Genomic DNA, 23,851 nt, shown 5'->3' on the forward strand with positions numbered 1-23,851 from the left:
TGAGAAAAGGTACATGACACATTTGTTTGCCATTCAAAAATTAAAGCCAAATCAGTGCAATGCTTATATCTTAAAAATTTTGCCACCAATAATTTTTCCCCTTTCAAGTAGGCAAATTAGGTTCACTAGGTTCAATTAGGTTCATTTGGAGGAGATTCTTTCTGTTCTACTTAAAACCTTATGAAGAGCTTCATGATGTCAGCGATGGAAATTTAACTGAATTGACTGCTTCATATTAGAGTTAAGTTTTGAATTCCCATTGAAGTAGTGCCTTTTGCAGAGTTCACATAGCAATTTCAGAATGTGTGGCTTTACCAAAGAGTCACGGGATCACAGCAGAGAATGGATAAATCATTAAGACCCTCATGCCCAACACATTCTATTTCCTCTAAGTTGATTGCTTTCTTCTTAAAAAAAGCTCTCAGAATTCTATGTCCTCAGAAGTATTATCTTGTGCTAATACATTACTTTTCAACCCTGAAGTTTACTGTTCTTCTTGTTTAAACCCTATGGTTCATAGTAATATAAAATGTTTATTTCAAGTGATAAGTATTCTCTACTTCATTGAACCTCTAGAAAATTTTATATATCTTAGATAAGAACTTTAAATATAGAAATACATAACAAATGGTTAAACCTAGTACACAAACCAATTCTCATAATTTTTACATCTTATTACCTGGGGTCAGATGTAAACAACATGTAACAATGCCATGACCATTTCCACCCTTTCCAGCTACTGGTCACTCTTAAACATTTATACTCAAAAAGGATGATCTTCTTAGACGAAAGGGTTTTCCAGCCAAATATATGTGATTTCCTGCTGCAACTCTCAAGCAAATTGTCCTGAAGCAAGAAAATTCAATCTCTTAACTATAACAAAGTTATTTGGAATAAGAACAATGAAATAGGCACAATAATTTTGACAAATCACTTTGTCTCTTTTCTGTTGTGCATTTCAAATCTGTGCATGAAAAAGATTGTCATACTTTGGTGACAAAAGAACCTGTATTTTTAGTGTCTTCCAAAATATTCTCTGATTCTGGGTATCTTTATACAGCAGGCATTTATGCAAAAGCTACTAAGAACTTAGCATCACTTTGGGTATTTAATGAACAGTCCTTGTTTTTAAAAACCACATTTAGTAGAACAACAGCTGAAATCAGTGTTAGATATAATGTGATATGGTGACTGCTAGAAAAGAGATACAGGCATAAATCATAAAAAAAAGTGACAGGAGTTGAATGAATCAGGATTGGAACCACATGCAAATGACAGAAAATACAAATTCATTTCTTTTTCACATGAACAATTTTTGGAAGCATGCAAAAGGCTGCCTGGTGAACTGTACAATTAAAAGGAACTTAAGTTCCTTCTATCTGTTGTTTTCCTACCATTATCAACATTTGACTTCCACTTCATGATTGGAAATGACTATTTAAGTATCAGCCACCAAATCTCTATTCTATCAAGACAAAAGAGAAAAGGAGTGAAGAATGGCATATCCTTCTCTCTTTAAGAATACTTTCAAGAAGCAGTACAGCACTTCTGCCTACTTCATATACACCAAACCTTGATCTGCCATGTGGTGTCTTATACAATGTTCTGAAAAATCATGTGCTTGCTGAAAACTGGAAATTCACTAACCTAGAAAAAGAAAGGATAGTTACTGTAACATAATTTACTTTTTCTGCCCTCAGGAGTTTAGATGTGGGAGAAAATATTTTATCTGGAAAGGAAGAATTGGTCTGGAAGGCTTATTCAGAGGAGACATTTAAGCTGGGTCTTTGCAGACTATTTGGAGTATATTGACTAAAAAATCAGGGGGAACATTGTTATGCAGAGTGAGAAGTACCAGAATTTGTTTTCAGAAACCAACTAGCCTGAGTAAGGAATGTAGTCAGTCACCATAAATCTATTTTATGCTGAAGATATAAAAGAAACATTGCACAATGTCCTCAATATCTGAGCTACTTTGTCTAATCACATGCATCTAGCTGCTAAAGACTGAATTATCACATCATGCCCATGGAAGTAAAACATAATTAGAAAATATATTTATTGAAATTATTGTCCATGTACATTAAATAGGCTAATCACTTGTTAAACTGGGAAAGATAGAAAGTTAATTAATCATGGATTCTGCCATATAACAAGTGTGAAACAATCATCTCTAGGACCATTTACACACATGTTCATTTACTAATAGCATCATAATAGCATCATATCTTTCTTAAAACAAAGAAACAGTTAGTTCTGAAACAGACAAACATGCAACCCAAGATAGACTGTAATAGCATAGAGATAGTAATAACAATAGCACAAGCTTATTTGAACACTTGCCATACACCAGACATGCTTCTAAGCATTTGGCACATGTTAATGTATTTAATCAATACAGCCACACTATGAGCTTAATTTCAATTTTTTTGTCCATTTTTATGGATGAAGAACTGAGGCCCAGAGAACTTAGGAAATTTGCTCAAAGCACCATGACTAATATGTAGGAAGCATGGACACAAACCCATGCAGCCTGACTCATTGACCACTCTAGTGGGTCATAAAAGGAAACAGGCTATGGGTTGCATCTCAGCCCCTTGATTAACTATCAGTGAAACTCTTGAGGAAAGTTATTTCATCCTATCACATCTCAGTTTCTCAGTTATTATTGAATAAGAAGCTGTGTATAAGGGATTTAGCCTAGGGCCCAGCCACAAGGTAAATGCTCAATGGTTGGAAGGCTTGATAAGACCGAATCAACTAATTATAAACACTGGCTAAAATTTGGTCCTTAACTTGACAAACCAAAAGGCAGACAAAAAGCTGTTTCTGACATGATGTTAAACTCTCTTCTGAAAGAGTAAAATCTCTTTCTTCCAAGCGTTTACCTTAGTCCCCTGAGGTCTGTTTTGCTGCTGGTTGTGGAGTTGGAGCTACTTTTCACAGCCATCTGCCACAGTGTTGTGTAACAACAAACAATAACCTCCTAAAAATGTTTACAAATGCTTCTTACATTAGTGCTGTATATTTTTTCATTAAGCTGTGGCATCTCCATTGAAAAATTATTTTAATCATTGCAAACTGAATTACACAAGGAGAAAGCATAAAGAGATAGTACTTAAAAGGCTGAATGTACATTAATTGCTTCTGCTAATGAAAGAAACATGACTTAACCAATGCACACAACATGAATCCTAAGATGCATGGACAATTGACTCTGATAATAAAACAAGTATTAGTGTGTTAAATCTGAAATCCCCATTATGCTTCATGCAGCAAAACTGGCTGTGTACCTGCTGTTCAGTGTGCATTGCCTCCTCTTGACACCATGAGCTAATTATAGAACAAGGCATAGACTGAAAGCATGTGACCTATGTTTGGGGACCTTCAAAAACCCTGCAAAGTTATGTTGGGTGAGTCTTTTATATTTTTGTAGCTGATAAAAGTATGTGTTGGTCAAAATGATTTTGGAATATCCTGATGTCCCATAGGCAATTTTAATTAAAATATGAATTATTTATGTGTACACATAGTTTATTTCACTTACACTGGGATTTTGCTTTATGTCCCTTGGCTCTATAAACTAGTAAATTATTAACTCAAGGATAATTTATGTCACATTTTCAAGACGCTGTCCATTGATTTCTTTGTCTGCCTTTTCATTTCATGAACCCTAATGTACAGGCACCCACATGGGTTGCTGGTGCTGCAGGCAGAGGCCTAACCTACTACAGCACAGCGTCGACCTCCTTGTTTTTTAAGTTTTTAATTTTTTGAATTTCTTTTCAGTGCTCTTTAATGGTACAACTTGGAAGCCATTTGTGAATGCATGAGCATAGGTAGTTCATTCAACAGGGATGAGCATAGGTAATTCATTCAACAGGGCAATGAAGATTGAATAAATAGTAGCTCCAGAATCTCAACAGGTGATTTTTTAGGAAGTTTTACACTATAGGCTGATTATGGAAAAGGAGGAAAGTGTGGGGAGGTAGGAATAAGAAATATATTTATCCAAATGGTGATTCTCAATGTCAGTGCACATCAAAATAGTCCAAAGACCATTGTCTATGTTTGTTTCATGACCTTTTGCTCAAAGATTCAGCCCATTTCTGCAGAGTTCTAGAGATCTACATTGCTTACACATACCCCACAAGATTTCAAGGGAGATTATCTGAAAACAGTATAGAAACTGACAAGAGATACTCACTTCAAAAAATTTAATTTTTTTTTATTGTTTTGCTATTCAACAAGTGCTTAGTGTACTCAAAGGTCCCACTTCCAAATGCAGCCCTCAAGGAGCTTGAAAATACCCCATTTCAATCCATCAAGATAAATTCTGTGATGGTATAAGAATGGAGTGCTGTAAGGAATATGTAGAAGGATCATCTAACCCCATTGACAGTTTCTTAAAGGAATGAAAGAAACTGAGAGGTAAAGAATAAGCAGGAGGTAGGAGGAGTTGTCTAGTTTGTGTGTGTGTGTTTGTGTATATGCATGTATGTGCACGTGTGTGTTTTGTGTGTTGGGCAGTGAGGCTGTGGGTCATAGGGCTGGGATGAGAGAAGGTGTGGAAATGTGAACAAGAGATCAGAATGGTAAAGAACCTGTAAGACACATTTTTAGGTCTCAAGGAATTTACAATATAATTGGGGAGATAAATTATGGCAAAATAATTTTGGAAGTGGATGAAGACGAGAGAAATGACTTTCTGGGAAGCCTTTTGATTAATTACAAGTTGAATAATGCAGACTCATCATGCTGTACAGTATTTCTCCGGAGAAAATATCTTGTTTCAGCAATTACAGTCTGTGAGTTTGTAGTAGGAAGAGAAGGGTTAGTGGAAGAGGTTGAGATTCCATTGGGCATTGAAGTATGAGTAGACTTTAGTAACTTTTCATTTTGATATAATTTCAAAATTACAGAAAAGTTACAAGAATAATAACAAGAAATCATCTTATACTTTAACCAGATTCATTGATTGTTAACATCTTGCCTATTTGCTTTCATGTTCTCTCTCTCTCCCTCTCCCTCTCTGCCTTTCTCTCTTCCTCTCACCGTAGACACACATATATAATTAGCCTAAATTTTGGAAAGGAACAAGAGAAGTTTGTGCCCTCTTCAATATATAACAGGAGGAGGCACATTATATACGTTGATCCCCAAACTGGGGATGTTAAAACTGATGACATAGGGTGTTAGAGGACTTCACTGTAGTTATTTGTTTTCCCCTTGGTAATGAACAAGAACCTTGTGAGAAATGCCTTGATGTTATTTAATATAATGTTCTTTGTGAGACTTTCATCTGATTGCTTGAACATCCATTGATGATTATCTAATCAATCATTGCTTCTATATTTGTTATCTCATAATCTATATTATTATTAAAAAGAGCTGTCCTGGATCCTCTCTTTACTTATTCATTTACTTGTATCAGTTTGGACTCATGAATTTTTTTTTTTTTTGACAGGCAGAGTGGACAGTGAGAGAGAGAGAGAGAAAGGTCTTCTGTTTTACTGTTGGTTCACCCTCCAATGGCCACCGGCGGCCAACGCACCGCGCTGATCCGATGGCAGGAGCCAGGTGCTTCTCCTGGTCTCCCATGGGGTGCAGGGTCCAAGTACTTGGGCCATCCTCCACTGCCTTCCCGGGCCACAGCAGAGAGCTGGCCTGGAAGAGGGGCAACTGGGACAGAATCCGGCGCCCCGACGGGGACTAGAACCCGGTGTGCCGGCGCCGCAAGGTGGAGGATTAGCCTAGTGAGCCGCGGCGCCGGCCATGGATTTTATTTTTTAAAATTAGTTGTAATCCAGCCGGCGCCGTGGCTCAATAGGCTAATCCTCCACCTTGCGGCGCCGGCACACCGGGTTCTAGTCCCGGTTGGGGCGCCGGATTCTGTCCCGGTTGCCCCTCTTCCAGGCCAGCTCTCTGCTATGGCCAGGGAGTGCAGTGGAGGATGGCCCAGGTGCTTGGGCCCTGCACCCCATGGGAGACCAGGAAAAGCACCTGGCTCCTGGCTCCTGCCAGGATCAGCGCGGTGCGCCGGCTGCAGCGGCGGCCATTGGAGGGTGAACCAACGGCAAAGGAAGACCTTTCTCTCTCTGTCTCTCTCTCTCACTGTCCACTCTGTCTGTAAAAAAAAAAAAAAAAAAAAAAAAAAAAAAAAAAAAAATTAGTCGTAATCCACTTCTGTCATTTATTTTGATGTTAAAACTGTCCCTGAATTTCACACTGGGAGTCCCTTCAGATTACTTCTTGTGTTCTTTGATGGTCCTCATTGTCCTTGGAGCACTTTCTTGTGGAGCAGTCTACTGTCCTAGGTTCATTGTGTAGTTTCCTTGCTCCAGGCCTGGAAACTGCTCTTTGCCCTGATTTCTAGGACCAAAGGCTATGTATATTCATGGCTGTTGGAATATCATTATTTCTATATTTTGTCTATAAACATATATATATATATAAAATATGTATCTATTTCTCTATTTTTCTCTCTGTATTTTAAAAAAGTTTGAGTTTGAAATGATAATGGTAGATTCTACTATTTCTTGCTTCCATATTTCTAACTCCATTCTCCAACAGTGAGAAACCAAGCTCAGAATGAATACATTTTTTAAAAGCAGAGAAAAATAAAGAAGTTGTTCTGACCTTGAAGAAATATGAGACACATTTCTCCACATTGAAGAAAGGTGGAGACAGGTCTGTGTCTGAGTTATTTCTACCAAAGGGAAAATTTCCTTTATCTTACTGCAATTTATAGCATGGTAGAAATGCTAAGAATGTTGCAGTTGCAGGATCCATGTGGGATCAGAGATTTTATATTCATGTGTATGTTTTCCATTTTCTTCACAAAGAAACCATCATCTCTTTCTTCATTGATGCAGGAGAGGGAGCCTCTCTTTTCAGGATGCTTATACTGATGTCAATGACTTCTTGCCCTTAACTTAGACATTTTTAAGATCGACCTCTTATTGAACTATTTGTGATGTCAGATGTTCTTTGACAGAGACCATAGACTTGACAATAAATCCAATACAACAATATTCTCCTAAAAACACACCTCTTTTCCTATAAATTTTAATAAAGAGTTCACCTGTCAGGTTAAATGGTGAAACCGCTTCAAAACATAATTGCTGAGTCTTTGTTCAGGAGTCAAGAAATTTCTTTTCATGACCTGTTCCCTTTTATAATCTTGCTAATCAAGATAGGCATTACAAGGCTAGTCGTTGTTGAGCAAGATGATTTTTTTTCTTTTCTTTTCTTTCTCTCTCTCTGTGTGTGTGTGTGTGTGTGTGTGTGTGATCAGTTGGAGATGACTAGAGACTGCAATACCAGCTGCCACAGTAGTGGATGCTGTGATTTGTTTTTCAGCATGTGGTGAGAGAAAAACCATTTTTAAGCTTTTTATTAAGGCAGGAGGGTACAAAATGTTTCCAAGTTAGGCCAGTGGCTCTTGACTTCTTATTACTGGAAAAGGTACACTGAGTACTGGAGAAACAAACTCTTTCAGCCTCGGGCATGATAAATTCCCTCTTTCAAGTGAATAGTAATTGAAGAAAATAATGCTTTAACTGAAACCTTGACCTAACGACACAGGCTCTTCCTTAGAGTTATAGAATTTGGGAAAATGGAATGTGTTTATAGAGAATGTGTTAAGAACTGAACTAGACCTGAAAAATGTATCTGAAGCATAGAATTTAAACATTCACATCAGGACTAAATCTTGCTTTTTGAAACAATGACTTTTAAAACAAAAATTTTATTTGAAATACAAAAACAGAGACATCCCAAACTGTGTAACAAAACCTCTATCCTCTGATTAACTGTCCAGAAGCCCACAAGAGCTGTGAGTGAGCCAGGCTGAAGCCAGGAGCAGGAATTTCAGTCTGGGTCTCCATAGGGGTAGCAGGGATGCAAGCATGTACTTTACCTGCTGCCTCCCAGGATGTCCATTAGAAGGAGCTGGGACCCAAACCTAGCTCTGTAATATGGGTTGTAGGTGTCCTAAGTAGTGTATCAACCACTGGACTAAATACATACCCTCCCCAAAATGAACTTTTTTGGAAATTGATAAATAATAGTTGTATATCTTAATGGGATACAGGGTAATGCTTTGGTCCATTTGTACATTATTGTGTATTAATCAATTCAGGATACTTAGGGTTTCCATCATTTCAAATGTTTATCAATGTTTTGTGATGAGAACATTCAAAATACTCTCTTCTAGCTATTTTGAATCATCAGTATAATATTATTAGCCATACTCACCCTCTGTGTCATAGAGCACTAAAAAACTTATTTCTGTCACCTGGATATGACTTTGTATTCATTTCATTTTTTAATTTTTTAACTGAGAGGGCAAAGCCAGTTGTCATAGAACTCTCTCCTGAAACAAGATTTTTTTCTCTTTACTGGGCCATATTTCTGGGATAACTTTTTCTTAATATCTGAATTAGTTTTCTGAGCCAGAGTTACATGAGGGAGATGTTGCTTTATGTTCCCTGTTGCTATTCTTCTTCAGCTCCTCTTCTACTCCCTAAAGCCTGACACTCCAGTAACAATGGACTCCTTTTGTTCCATTATAATCTTATAATAGAAGATAAAAAATAATGTGAATAAAGCACTTAATGTAGTATGTACCATGTAAAGTACTTAATATATAGCAGTAATTATTATTTTGCAATAATTAATGTAGTTTCACAAAACTGAGCTTCAGAAATATCCCATTATTTCCTTTAGATAGAATTAAACTCATCCCCAAGTCTATTTGCTGCTGGTTGGCAGGAAATTTACTTCCCATCATTATTAGATTACCCTCATCTCAGTCCTTGGGGCCTAATAGAGAAAAGACTAATTGTCTAAGCACATATGGCTGCTTGACGTTAGAGGACTCCAACATGTCTGCCTCACTCTGTCTCGGCAACTTTGCAGCACATCCTGAGGCCAAAGGCCTCCTGTGGGACACCTCTTATCCCCTCTCCTCTAAGGTCCTGCACCCTCTCATAGTACTGGGTATGGGCTCATGCCCAGTTTCTACGGGACCCACAGAACCTGTCCTGGTCTTAGGGACTGCTCTCTTTTCTGCTGTTTTGTTTTCTGTTCTGTATGCCCCAAGTCACACGTGTAAAGTGACATTCTTTGATAGGGTTGTCAGATTCAGAAGACAAAAGATGAAGAAGGAGGAGGAGGGGGACAGAGGGAGAGGGAAGAGGGAGAAGAAGGAGAAAGAGAAGGAGAAGGAGAAAATAAAAGGAAAGAAAGAGAACAAAACCCTATCAGCTTTCCTATTCAAATTTGAATTCAAGCCGGCGCCGCAGCTCACTAGGCTAATCCTCCGCCTAGCGGCGCCGGCACTCCGGGTTCTAGTCCCGGTCGGGGCGCCGGATTCTGTCCCGGTTGCCCCTCTTCCAGGCCAGCCCTCTGCTGTGGCCAGGGAGTGCAGTGGAGGATGGCCCAGGTGCTTGGGCCCTGCACCCCATGGGAGACCAGGAAAAGCACCTGGCTCCTGGCTCCTGCCATCGGATCAGCGCGGTGCGCCGGCTGCAGTGCACCAGCCGCGGCGGCCATTGGAGGGTGAACCAACGGCAAAAGGAAGACCTTTCTCTCTGTCTCTCTCTCTCACTGTCCACTCTGCCTGTCAAAAAAAAAAAAATTGAATTCAGATGACCAGGTTTTTTTTTTTTTTTTTTGTAATATAAGTATGTCCCATGCCATGCTTGAGACAGGCTTATACTAAAAACAAATGGTTATTTATTTAAAATTCATATTTAACTGGGCATCCTGTATTTTATCTGTCAGCCTAAAGGTTGCTGCTTTGGAAAGATGCAGGATTAGAAGCTGTGGGTGGTGTTGGGGTGTCTGGTGCAAATTTTCACTGAAGCAGAGAGAAGTACAGCTTGTAAAGAGTTGGAAAGGCCCAGAGGAAAATCCAGCATGGGCAAAACACAAAATAATATCCATCAGTAATCCTATTACTTTTCATTATCATTACGATTACCATCCTCATCATTGCCTGTGGTGAGCTGCTACTTAAGAATCGATTCCCTCGGGGAAGGCAATAGTAATGGACTCTTTCGTGAGTACTGTTTTAATTAAGACAAAGGAGGAGGAAAAACTGGGAAGCACAGGAAGCCTGCAAGCTGAGTCAACGGAACAAGAAGCAAGGGCAAGAGTCGCCAAGAGATTTGGGCCAGAAAGGCAACTTTGCATTTCACAATTTCACTGGTTGGTTTGTTTTGGGCATTGTGGTCAGCAAAGGGTGTAGGGAAAAACACTGGCCTGAGTCTACTCAAGTCCCTGCACCACCACACCAACAGCTGCACAGCCTTGAGTAGGTCACTTGACTTGTATTTCTTTTCTTTTTTTCTTTTTTTTTTTTGACAGGCAGAGTGGACAGTGAGAGAGAGAGAGAGAGAGAGAGAAAGGTCTTCCTTTTGCCGTTGGTTCACCCTCCAATGACCGCCGCAGCCAGCGCGCTGCGGCCAGCGCACCGCGCTGATCCGATGGCAGGAGCCAGGTACTTCTCCTGGTCTCCCATGGGGTGCAGGGCCCAAGCACCTGGGCCATCCTCCACTGCACTCCCTGGCCACCGCAGAGAGCTGGCCTGGAAGAGGGGCAACCGGGACAGAATCTGGCGTCCCGTCCGGGACTACAACCCAGGGTGCCTGTGCCGCAAGGCGGAGGATTAGCCTAGTGAGCTGCGTACTGGCCCTTGACTTGTCTTTCAAGGTTGGCCCTCACTTGAGATTCAAATGCAGATTTGCGCCTGAGTATTTCATGTACCCCAAAGTCAACATACGCAAATGTGAACTTGTTTTTCTCCTGCCCTTTCTGCACTTCTGTATTGGGGAAATGACACAGTCATCTACATAGGTGTCAAGGCAGGAAACCTACAAAGTCACCCTTGACCTGGCTGTGACATCTTACCTCTGGTGATTTCCAGAGTGGGTCAGGCTCATTGGGCTGGCTAAAGGCTGCCTCCTTTACTACTCCCAAAGACGAGGCCTTCTCAGATATTCAGGTCCATCCATACATTTTCCAGGAGACCAAATCTCTCCAAGTTGGCCAAAGAGAATGGGAAATGGCTCTTCTATACGTTTTGAGGAAAATGGAATTAAATGCTTTTACAATGACTTTGTAATAATCCACTGTACTTCCTGTCTATGAAAATATAGCTTAAGAAACAAAAATTTATTTTATTCTTCTTTTCTTCATGGACATTTAAATTAGGGTGGCAGGGCACTAGTCTAGGGAATATTACACCCTAAGAAATCCTTGTGTCTTTCAGAACACAATGGCAGTCTCCTTAATAATACTCCAATGAACAGAAAGCTACTTTAAGTGAGTCAGTTGAGATTAGAATCTAACAAAAAGAAGAAAGAAAGAACTGAAAAGAATTAGGCAATCTTCCTGACTCTTGAAATAGCCTTGTTATCCTGAGGAACATGGAGGAAAGAAATCAAATAATAGGGAATGGATGAGAGAACACAAGACTACTTCATGGTTCCTGCTTCAAAAGATAGAAAAAAATCATTCATAATCTCATGTCCTATTCTGGCTTTGTCACAGTAAGGCACCCGAAAAAAGGATAGGAGGAAAAGCAGGGTCATTACCCATGTTTGAAAAATTGTTAAATTGTTGGGAAAAGGAAAAAAAATCTCATCTTAATAATCCCAGAGAAATACAGTGTAAGTGGAATCATTTCAGAGTGGTTTTGGATCATTCCAGTTCAGTCAAGGAAAAGGTTTAAAATGGACTTCAGCAGTGAGGTCAATTTGTTACGAAATTGTCCTGGAGGGGAATGCTCACATGCATGTGTGCATTGGTGCGCATGCGCACACAGACACACCATGCTTTATATTTTTATATGTGTGTGTATATAAAGTGGCATGTGTTTCAAATATATATACAAATATATTTTTATTTATTTTTGCCACTCAAATTAGATTTGGAATTAAGTTTGAATTTTTGGCCAACAGTGCTAGGCAACTTATAAATGAGTTAGAATTTTAAAATAATTGAATATACCTAGAAGGCAGGTGTTTTCTGTTTTTTGAGTTCCACAAATGTGTACACTTGTGTGAGTGTGTGCATTTGATTCTTTCTTTTGTGGTTGCAGTCATTTTACTCTCTATGTGTCTCAGTCCATTAGCTAAGTAATTGACCTGGGTTCAATAAATGCTGCACCAGTGCTGGATCATATCTGGAGTTGGCTGGTGTGTTTGATGAAGATGTGCCTTAAGCAAATGTTGGATGCCTGCTAAGTGCTAAGTTCTTTCCTCATGATAATTCTGCTAGTTTAGAACTTCACCCATTTTGCAGGTTAATTTGCTTATTCTAGGTCATATTTGACTTCCAAATGACGAAGCTGAAATTCAATTCTAGTGTGTAAATTTGAAAGCTAGTACTATATATCAATGGCTAGTGATGACTGTAAGCAGCTAGGCAGAAGGACCCTGGAGTTGGTCTGACTTTGAATTTTGCTTCCATTGCTTTTTAACTGTTTTACCTTAGGCAAGATATGTAACATCTGGGCCTCAGTGTCCTTACCCATACAATAGGAATAATATTAATAAACTGCTTAATAAAGTTGTGGAAATGATTAAATCATACAGTGTTAAGTTCTTCCCCCTCCATTATAAGACCCCATCTGTATTGGTCATTGTCCTTGTTGTTCTACTCTTTGGAAAGGAATTCAAGCCTTGACTGTCCACATGGCACATGGAGATGCCAGCTGACTCCTAATTTGTTCGTTCACCGGTTGGTCCATGGTTAGCAGCAGCTACACTACTTCTCCTCTTTCCACTGGCTTATAAAAAGGGGTGCCCCAGGGTGTAGAAGCACAGCAGACACAGTCAGGATTTCTCTAAATGGATATAAGACTCTGGAGAACTGGCAAGTCCATGTTTACTTTCTGGATTATTTGGGAAAACCTGTGAACCTGGTGATGGCAGGATTCCTTTTTACTTAAAATCACCTCATTCACAATCATACATATTTTTTTCCTTCTGGGAAGTATAATTTATTTGATTCTAGTGTCCAAATACACCTTGTCTGAATGCCTTCCACTATGGTGCCTGAATGAGGGGTTTTCCACCTCAGAATGAAGTCGTAAAGATCCAATTATTCTTCTCCATGGAGTTGACTCTACCAGGCTCATTTACAAAGTCACCCAGCTGTGACTTGGCCACTTAAATAACCCTTCCGCCTAAAGATATTTCTTGCTTCAGCCATTTACCCCTAAGAACTGTGTTCATGTTACACAGAAATACAAATGCCAGCGTGCTCTGCAGCAGCAGTGTTACAGAGCTATATTTTGTCATTTGTTTATTATGTCTGCTCTTGGGGGAGGGGAGGGAGAATCAACAATTCTATAGTCTATGAACGAATTTCATAAAACATATTAGACTCTCATCTCATGTGCTAGTTCTATTTTATTCTGGCAGATTTTAGAAACAAACAATCCTCTGGATGCCTAAAAGTAATGCCTAAGTTTCTGTTTTTACGTATTTAAGCTATGCATTTAGATACAATTCAAGCATTCCAGGGTGTTAACGGTGTTTACAAAGGAAACTGCCAGAGGCAAATTCAGGCAGTTCTTTAAATTAATAATGCTTTTGTTCACAGTCCAATTTTTTCCTCCTGGTTCTTCTGGAGCCAATGTGCATCATTCTCATTTATTCAGGGGATAATGAGGACAATTTCCATTTACACATTGCGTTTCATCTGGAAGACTCTCACATACTACATCAATGTGTGCCACCTCTGGAGTGGCAACAGAAAATGCAAGCAGCACCAGCACACTCATTGGTCAGCGGGAAGCCTCAAAGCAAACACTGTGCACCAGAGATTGAAAGAAAGGCAGGAGGGGCAGAAGTAAACTCAACACATTGCTATGTTTGCGTAGAAGATGGGGGGGGGGGCTGACCGAGGGGGCAGTGTGTTCTTCTGGAAGCCATCTCTGCATCCTTATAGGAACACCTGATACAGTGGAGCTAGTAGCTTGGAGCTAGAGAAGCCCACATTTAAGTCCTTGACCTGTCACCTCCTGGTCAGGTTCTTTAGGCAAATTGAACCCTCTGAGACTGTTTTTGTCTTCATTAAAGGGGAATAAAACTCCCATTTCCCAAAAGTTGTATATGTTGGCTGTATATAAATAAAATGTTATAGGAGATTAGGAAATGGTCCCTTGATACTTATTATTCCCGAGTATCGCCAGTGTTCATATCATTGTTAACTTTCACTTCTGCCTATACAGTTGGATCTGACAGATGTTGTCGCTTTCCAAGGGGACCCTTTCTGCTCCTTTCTACCTGTCTGAACTTTAGTTCCACCCATGGAGACAATCTTGGGGTTTACACAAATGAGGGAGAGTGGGAGAGCACTGTCAATCAAAGACCCAAATTATATTGTTCCCACTGAGACAATCTGGAGGATGCCTAGTGTTCCATTAGCATGGGTCCTAGCACAAACAATTTTAACATTTAATTCCCCAATTTTAGTGTGCATAAAAGTCATCTGGCTGACACAGATGCCATGATCCTGCTCTAGAGTTTATGAAATAGTAGATTTAGGTGCTGAATAATTTGGATTTCTAGGAAGTTCCCAAGTGGTGCCAATGCTGCCGGTCTGGGGACTCCATTTGGAGACCCTCTGCAGGTGGAGTAGTTCATTTTCATCTTAGAAGTCACTGACAGTCTGATCTACAAGGAATCCAGAGAGGCTGGGCGAGTGAAAGGTGAAGTCAGGGATGTGTTGAGCACACCTGCAGAAGGTGAGGACTGGAGGGGAGGGCAGGCATCAAAGTACCCAGCTGCCTATTTCACAGATGTGTCTGCTGCTCTGCTCTTGTTACCCCCTTTCCTCCTGGTTCCTTTCTTTTTTTTTTTTTTGTGTGTTCTTCTTTTTTTTTATTATCTTTTATTTAATGAATATAAATTTCCAAAGTACGACTCATGGGTTACAATGGCTTCCCCCCCCCCATACCGTCCCTCCCACCCACAACCCTCCCCTTTCCCACTCCCTCTCCCCTTCCATTCACATCAAGATTCATTTTTGATTCTCTTTATATACAGAAGATCAGTTTAGCATACATTAAGTAAAGATTTCAACAGTTTGCTCCCACAGAAACATAAAGTGAAAAATAATAGATGATTTTTTTTTAAATGATGATGAAATCAGATCAGACCTATTGTCATGTTTAATCCCAGTGAGAGTCAAGTTGGGAATTGATACTTTCTTTCTTTCTTTCTTTCTTTTTTTTTTTTTACAGAAGATCAGTTTAGTATACATTAAATAAAGATTTCAATCGTTTGCACCCCCATAGAAACACAAAGTGGAATATACTGTTTGAGTACTCGTTATAGCATTAAGCCTCAATGTACAGCACATTAAGGACAGAGATCCTGCATGAGGAGTAAGTGCACAGTGACTCCTGTTGTTGACTTTACCAATTGACACTCCTGTTTATGGCATCAGTAATCTCCCTATGCACCAGTCATGAGTTTCCAAGGCTATGGAAGCCCCTTGAGTTCTCCGACTCTTATCTTGTTTAGACACGGTCATAGTCAAAGTGGAGGTTCTCTCCTCCCTTCAGAGAAAGGCACCTCCCTCTTTGAAGACCTGTTCTTTCCACTGGGATCTCACTCACAGAGATCTTTTTGCCAGAGTGTCTTGGCTTTCCATGCCTGAAATACTCTCATGGGCTTTTCAGCCAGATCCGAGTGCCTTTAGGGCTGATTCTGAGGCCAGAGTGCTATTTAGGACATCCGCCATTCTATGAGTCTGCTGAGTATCTCACTTCCCATGTTGGATCACTCTCCCCTTTATTTATTCTACTGGTTCCTTTCTTTTTAACAACCCTTGTGGGCTTCTTCCTTCTACTTAGTCATCTCCAGGTGGGCCTAATGAAGGGAAGTGAAAGGAGTGTCTCAGGTCGTGGGTACTGCAAGCTCAAGGGCCTGAAAGTTGCATCCGAGTAGGTAACAGCAATTCATCTTAGCTGGAGTCCAGAGTGCAGAGGTGGCAGCTTGAAAAGATGCTGTAGGGTGACACAGGCAGAAGTTGGGTCATGAATTGGACTTGATCCTAAATACAGTACTTCGAAGAGCTACTGAGGGACATTTTTCAGGAGTCCCATTACTTGATTTGTAATTTAATTTTTTCTATTTATTTATTTATTTACTTGGAAGACACAGAGAGACAAAGATCTCCCATTGCTGGTTCATTCTCCAAATGTCTGCAATAGCCACAGCTGGGCCAGGATGAAGCCAAGAACCAAGAAGCTAATGTGTGTCTTCCATGTGGTTGGTAGGGAAACAAGTACTTGAGCCATCATCTGCTGTTTCCTATAGTGCACATTAGCCATAAGCTTGAATCAGGAGCGAAACTGGGGCTGGAACCTAGGCACTCTGATATGGGATGCAGGTGTCCCAAGTGGTGTCATAAATGAGCTAAATGTCTGCCCCTGATTGGTAATTTAATATTCTCTCTCTAACAGAGAAAATGACTGGAGGGGCCTGCACCTGGAGAGAGGGTGCCCCGATAAGGGCTCTTGTAGGTTCTAGGCACAGATGATGGTGGCCTACACTAGGTGAGGCAGCAAGAAGTATAGCATTTCTTGAATCACTCATTATAATTGAGTTCTACCCATCATTTATTCCAGTAGTTTATTTTAGAGACTCCCAAACTTTTGTGGACAAAGGAAACTGAGGACCCTAGGCTCAGAGTTTCTGCTTCTTTGAATCAGAGTGAGGCCTGAGAATTTCAATTTCAACAAATTTGCCAAGGATGCAGATGCTGATGTTGCTGGTACTGGAATCAAACTTTGAGACCCCCTGGTTTATTCTGACCTTTCTATGAAAAGTTATAGCCTTAGGCCTTTCTAGCTAACAGTGTTCTCAGCTTCAAATGAAACATTGAAATTGCTCTCTGCGATTCCGCTCCTCTGAATCTGCATGAACTCACCAAGATTTCTCAGGCTCAACTAATTTGTCTTCTTGAAACAACAGCCTTGCTCCAACTTCCTCAACAACTGCTTCCTCTCAGGTATCACTTGGCTTCTACAGCAACTGGAACCTGCTCAGCCCCAAGAGTTGCTAATTAATTCTCTCAGGGGTCAACTCCCTAGTGAATGACTTGAGTAACAGCATAATTGTGATGTTTTATTTAAGTATTCCAAACTCTTCTACTCTGCCTGCTTATGTTAAGCAAGGACAACTCAAAAAGCAATCATGAATTAAAGAAATGTTTCTTTATAGTGGGAGTCGTTCCTCTGTTCTCTGACTCTTCCCATGTTCCTTTAACTCTCACAGATGGCCAAGCTTGCTTGATCTTCATCTTGGCAAGGGTGCGCCTTAAACGTACTTTGATGATGGTAACAGAAAATAAAAATTAACTACAAGACTGCAAACCTAGTCTGTCATTAGCAGGTTTTCCTCCCTTTGGAAGGATTAGCAGATAATGGCACATTTCAGAGGGTTACTTTCCCTCCCTCTCGCCTCTTTTCCTCCCCTTTTGCCTTTTATTCTTCCTTCCTTCCTGCTCGCCTTTTTCTTTTTTTATTTTTGACAGGCAGAGTGGACAGTGAGAGAGAGAGACAGAGAGAGAAAGGTCTTGCTTTGCCGTTGGTTCACCCTCCAATGGCCGCCGCTGCAGCCGGTGCACCGCGCTGATCCGATGGCAGGAGCCAGGAGCCAGGTGCTTTTCCTGGTCTCCCATGGGGTGCAGGGCCCAAGCACCTGGGCCATCCTCCACTGCACTCCCTGGCCATAGCAGGGCCAGGCAGAGAGCTGGCCTGGAAGAGGGGCAACCGGGACAGAATCCGGCGCCCCAACCGGGACTAGAACCCGGTGTGCCGGCGCCGCAAGGTGGAGGATTAGCTTATTGAGCCATGGCACCGGCCCTGCTCGCCTTTTTTCCCCCCCTCTGTCTTGCTTCCCGCCTATCCCCCACTCCCTCTTCTTTTTTTTCGCTCCAGATGAAATCTTTTCAGTCTGGGCTTTTGGAAGCTTGGAATTTCTCACCACAAAATTGGTTTGGATCCCACATTCACGTCCATGCCCCCTTCTTGCCCTCCAGAGACATGAAGCCTATTGCCCATACCTTCTGCTCCTTGTAAGATTGAGCGACTTGGCCACACAGTGACTTTAGGGCCTGGAAATGGATTCCTCAAAGTACTCCTCAGGCATTGATTAAAACATGAAGGTGAGGGGAGGGAAGAGAGCAGCAGAGAAAAATAAAATGTTAGTGCTCCTTTGTGCTCCACTGAAGTCAAAGCTGGCCCTCATGGTACCATAAAGGGAGAAGGCAAGAATTGTAGGTGATTGACGGGGAAATTCAGGGGAAGAAGTGTTCAGAATTGAGCAGGTAAAAACCTCCCACCACCCATTTTGATGAAATCAAGTAGTTAGGAAGGAAGTGAATGAGAAATTGAAGAATGAAGGTTATTTTATATAAGGGAGAAAGCTGTGGTCACACTACTTCTACTTGCAGGTATCACATGCTATGCAATATATTGGTGCATTCTCTCAGGCTAAGTTTATAAAACAAATTATTTGAAGTGAGCCTAGCCTTTCTGTTGATTTCACTTTTGAAATTATTTTAGGGACAGACAGTTGGCCCCGTGGTTAAGATGCTGATGAAATCATCTGTGTCCCGTATCAGAATGCCTGGGTTTGATGTCTGCCTCTCCACCTGACTCCATCTTTCTGCTAATGTAGAAAGAAGGCAGCAGTGCTATCACAAATAATTGAGTTCCTGCCACCTGCCTCTGCCTCTCTGTAACTCTGCCTTTCAAATAAATAAGTACATCTTTTAAAAAAAAAGTATATGAAAGTGTTTTATTTTTTTCCTACCATGGTTTTGCCCAGGTTAGTCTTGCTTTTTTCCATTGTATCTGAGTTAGAGAGATTTGGCTGTGTAAAATATTCAGTTGTCCTAGTTTATAATATTACACTTCACCAATAGGTGTCACTGTCTGACACATGATATATTCAGACATAAAATTCTTATGTATGGGTTTTGAGGTTCTGTAATCTATGAATTGCACACTTTATCAATGTGGAAGGATAGAAAACTCTGAGCATTATGTTTCCCAAGAACAAGGCCTCTTAAGGGTGGTGGGAGCTGGGGAAGGCCACAGAACATCTACAGAGTTGTATTTAGCTATTTCACGAAGAAGTTAAGAGAGCAGCATGGATCTTGAGCTCATTGGAACTCAGACAGCTGTAGCCAGATTGAGAACATAAATGCTTTCAATGATTGCTTCTTTAGGGTTAATTGCCCCCTCTGCCTTTGAATCAGCCTAGCCCTTCAAATAATATTGGAGGATTAGTTTATTTAAATTGTGTTCCAAATAGTGACCAAACTCTACACTTTATAAAGGCATCTAAGTACACAAGACTTGAAGCTTTCATCTTTGTCAGTATCAGTAGTAGAGTCTGATATGTATCTGTTGATGAACAAAGAATTGATTTTGAACACTGGGCAAAGCAGGCAGTAATTTGGAATTAGAAAAAGAGGGAGGAAACATTGTTCAAATTCTCCTCCTGAAGATTTGAAGTAGGCTTTCAAGTTTATTTTTCATCACTCAAGAAAAGAATTATTATGGAAGTTTTGTATACACCAGAATTAGAGAGAACGGTATAATAAACCTCCATGTGCTTACCACAGTTTCAACTATTATGAGTGAATGGCCAGTCCTGTTTCATCTGTGTCTTCTTCTCCAAGCCTTACTACTACCCTCCTGGATTATTTTGAAATAAACAGTAGACACTGAATCAGCTCACTTCTTTATATTTCAGTGTGCATCTCAGATATGTGTTTTAAATGTTAAAATTTAAACCCTCCCAAAATTAGCATAATTTTAAATATCAGTGTGCTGCTCGTGTTCAGTTTTCCTTTATTGTTTCATAAATATCTTTCTAAAATTATTTTATTTGAAAGAAGAATGAAATAAAACCCACAGTTTACATTTGGCTGATGGGCTTTATACAACTCTTAATCTGTAACAGTTTTTCCTCCCTTGATTTTAGAATGCCATTAGCTTGTTGAATAAACTGAATCTTGTGTTCCATAGCTTATTCCACATGCTGGAGTTGATCTTATTACATCCCTGTGGTGTCATTTGACATGTTAATCTTTTCTCTGTGTATCTTCTGTACATTACAAATTATATCTGATGGTTGATCATATTCACATTCAAAAAAATTTTTGGCAAGAAAACTTCATAGGTGATGCTGTATACTCAATATGTTATCACACATCACAGGCATATGATGTTTGACACACATTCTCTCTATGTTTAGTACATTTTATTTTTTTTACCTTATTTTATTTTTTAGAACCTTAGAAGTGACCGAGAGATACGAGTGTTTTCAGTCTGATCCATTCATCATTTCCCAAATAGTTTCAGCTGTCATTGATGATCTTTTCATTAGGGTTTACAAAGAGAGACATACTGAATTCTTCTTTCTACAGTTACTAGATGGAATTTTCTTTCTTTCTTTCAAGATTTATTTTATTTATTTTAAAGGCACAGTTACAGAAAGAGATAGATAGAGATAGAGAGAGTGGGAGGGAGAGAGAGAGAGAGATCTTATATCCATTGATTCACTCCCCAAATGGCCAAAACAGCCAGGGATGGGCCAGGCCAAAGCTAAGGGCCAGGAGCTTCTTACAGGTCTCCCACGTGGGTGCAGGAGCCCAAGCACCTGCTTTCCTAGGTGCATTCGCAGGGAGCTGGATTGGAAGTGGCGCAACCAGGAACCAGTGCCTATTTGTGATGCTGGTGCTGCAGGTGGCAGCTTAACCCACTATGCCACAGAATCAGCCCTGAAATTTTCTATATAAAAATCTTCCTCTTCAACTATTTGGCTGCTATGGATTAGAGTTCATGTAGGAGAGAAAAGATAAATGCTTAGCTTTAAATGTTCTTTATCAGATTTTAGAATTAGCGTTGATGCCCTACAACTTCAAATGTGATCAATGAAGTGATTTCTATGAAAATATCATTATGACTCACAGATTTTTAAAAAACTCAGTCTGGAGATCCCTCAGAAACCTGAAGATAACCCTACCATTCAACCCAGCCATCCCACTCCTTGGAATTTACCCAAAGGAATTTAAATTGGCAAACAAAAAAGCGGTCTGCACCCTAATGTTTATTGCAGCTCAATTCACAATAGCTAAGACCTGGAACCAACCTAAATGCCCATCAACGGTAGACTGGATAAAGAAATTATGGGATATGTACTCTTTAGAATACTATACCGCAGTAAGAAACAACGAAATCCAGTCATTTGCAACAAAATGGAGGAATCTGGAACACATCATGCTGAGTGAAATAAGCCAGTCCCAAAGGGACAAATAGCATATGTTCTCCCTGATCGGTGACAACTGACTGAACACCAAAAAGGAAACCTCCTGAAGTGAAATGGACACTATGGGAAACGGTGACTTGATCAGCATAGCCCTGACTGTTAATGAACAACTTAATACATTATCCCTCTTAGTAGTTTTTTTTTGTCTGTTCTACTTAATATGACTGGTTTAATTCTGTAATTAATACACAGTTATTCTTAAGTGTTAAAAATTAACTGAAATGTGATCCCTGTTAAACATAAGAGTGGGAATAAGAGAGGGAAGAGATGTATAATTTGGGACATGCTCAAGCTGACTTGCCCCAAATGAAAGAGTTAAAAACATACCAGGGGATTCCAATTCAATCCCATCAAGGTGGCATGTACCAATGCCATCTCACTATTCCAAGTGATCAATTTCAGTTCACAATTGATCATAATGAAAGGACTAAGAGTCAAAGGGAGCACATAAACAAGTCTAGTACCTGCTAACACTAACCGATAGAATAAATAAAGGGGAGAGTGATCCAACATGGGAAGTGAGATACTCAGCAGACTCATAGAATGGCAGATGTCCTAAATAGCACTCTGGCCTCAGAATCAGCCCTAAAGGCATTCAGATCTGGCTGAAGAGCCCATGAGAGTATTTCAGGCATGGAAAGCCAAGACACTCTGGCAAAAGATCTCTGTGAGTGAGATCCTAGTGGAAAGAACAGGTCTTCAAAGAAGGCGGTACCTTTCTCTGAAGGGAGGAGAGAACCTCCACTTTGACTATGACCGTGTCTAAACAAGATAAGAATCGGAGAACTCAGAGGGCTTCCATAGCCTTGGAAACTCATGACTGGAGCATAGGGAGATTACTGATGCCATAGACAGGAGTGTCAATTGGTAAAGTCAACAACAGGAGTCACTGTGCACTTACTCCTCATGCAGGATCTCTGTCCTTAATGTGCTGTGCATTGAGATTTAATGCTATAACGAGTACTCAAACAATATATTCCACTTTGTGTTTCTATGGGGGTGCAAACTGTTGAAATCTTTACTTAATGCATACTAAACTGATCTTCTGTAAAAAAAAAAAAAAAAAAAAAAGAAACTATCAACTCCCAACTTGACTCTCACTGGGATTAAACAGGACAATAGGTCTGATCTGATTTCATCATCATTTAAAAAAAATCATCTATTATTTTTCACTTTATGTTTCTGTGTGGGAGCAAACTGTTGAAATCCTTACTTAATGTATACTAAGCTGATCTTCTGTATATTAAGATAATCGAAAATGAATCTTGATGTGAATGGAAGGGGAGAGGGAGTGGGAAAGGGGAGGGTTGTGGGTGGGAGGGACGGTATGGGGGGGAAGCCATTGTAATCCATAATTCGTACTTTGGAAATTTATATTCATTAAAAAAAAAACTCATATTTGGTATATTTTATTTTATTCATTTATTCTAAAATTTTATTTAAATTATACAAGTTTCATGTGTTTCACTTATACAGGTTTGGAAACATAGTGATACTTTCCACCCTACCCTTTCTTCTGCCCACATTCCAACCCTTCTTCCTCTTCCCTCTCCCATTCCTACTCTTAATTTTTGCAAACATATACTTTCAGTTTACTTAATGATTATAAAGTTAACCCTACACTAAGTAAAAGCATTCAGCAAATAATATGAGGAAAAAAAAATACTGTTCCTCAACAGAAGAGACAAGGTTTGTAAACAATTATCAAATCTCAAAATGTCCATTTGACTCCAATACATTACATGTTAGGTACTCTATTAGTTACCTCAGATCAGGGAAAACATATGGTATCTGCCTTTTGGGACTGGCTTGTTTCACAAAATATAATGGTACTATAGCTAATATAATTTGATGTTCAAACTATCTCATCTTTGTGGGCATCACTTTAATTTGGCTCCTATTATCTCTTGACATGTCCCCATGAATGTGGATAGTTCTTTGGCTTTTCTGGTATGACAGGATGTCCCAGGATCATATTGTGACTTTATTGTGCTATATCCAGAGTCAGTCATCTTCCTAGATACAAGTTATTTTTTGTGTCATTTGTTTTGTCAAAATGATATTTAAAAATGGCAATCTGGACCCTATGGGTGCTTCTTGTCATTGTGTTGGTCATTGCTTCTAGATATTTTGTGTGACTAGAGCTAGATTATTTCTCTCTGTATATTTCATTTATATATAAATTATTTATATTTATATATATCAATATATATTTATATATTTTAAAATATATACTTTACTTTTTAATTTATGTTTTAAGTAAACTACTCATACATCATGAGTGTATTAGACTTTTGATTCAGAGGCAAGTCTACAGATTTCATTGGCCAATATTTCTTTTAACCATGCTTCAGAATTTTATAATATCTAGCTTTGTGAAAATTAAGTTAATTAAATTTAATTTGAATTTAGTAAGAAATATTTTATGATTTAAAAATTTCTTTTTATGTATATTATTATCATTGTATTTGTGTGTATTT

The 23,851-nt window shown here is 39.7% G+C and overlaps 1 long non-coding RNA gene across 2 annotated transcripts in view; it reads left to right on the plus strand.

Moving 5' to 3' along the window:
* The window catches only part of LOC127484266 (uncharacterized), a 453,346-nt gene that overhangs the window by 121,723 nt on the left and 307,772 nt on the right, over positions 1 to 23,851 (plus strand). The window lies entirely within an intron of this gene.

The sequence above is a fragment of the Oryctolagus cuniculus genome, chromosome 15, assembly GCF_051225735.1.
Source record: "Oryctolagus cuniculus isolate XC-2025 breed Fujian yellow rabbit chromosome 15, ASM5122573v1, whole genome shotgun sequence".
Classification (NCBI taxonomy): domain Eukaryota; kingdom Metazoa; phylum Chordata; class Mammalia; order Lagomorpha; family Leporidae; genus Oryctolagus; species Oryctolagus cuniculus.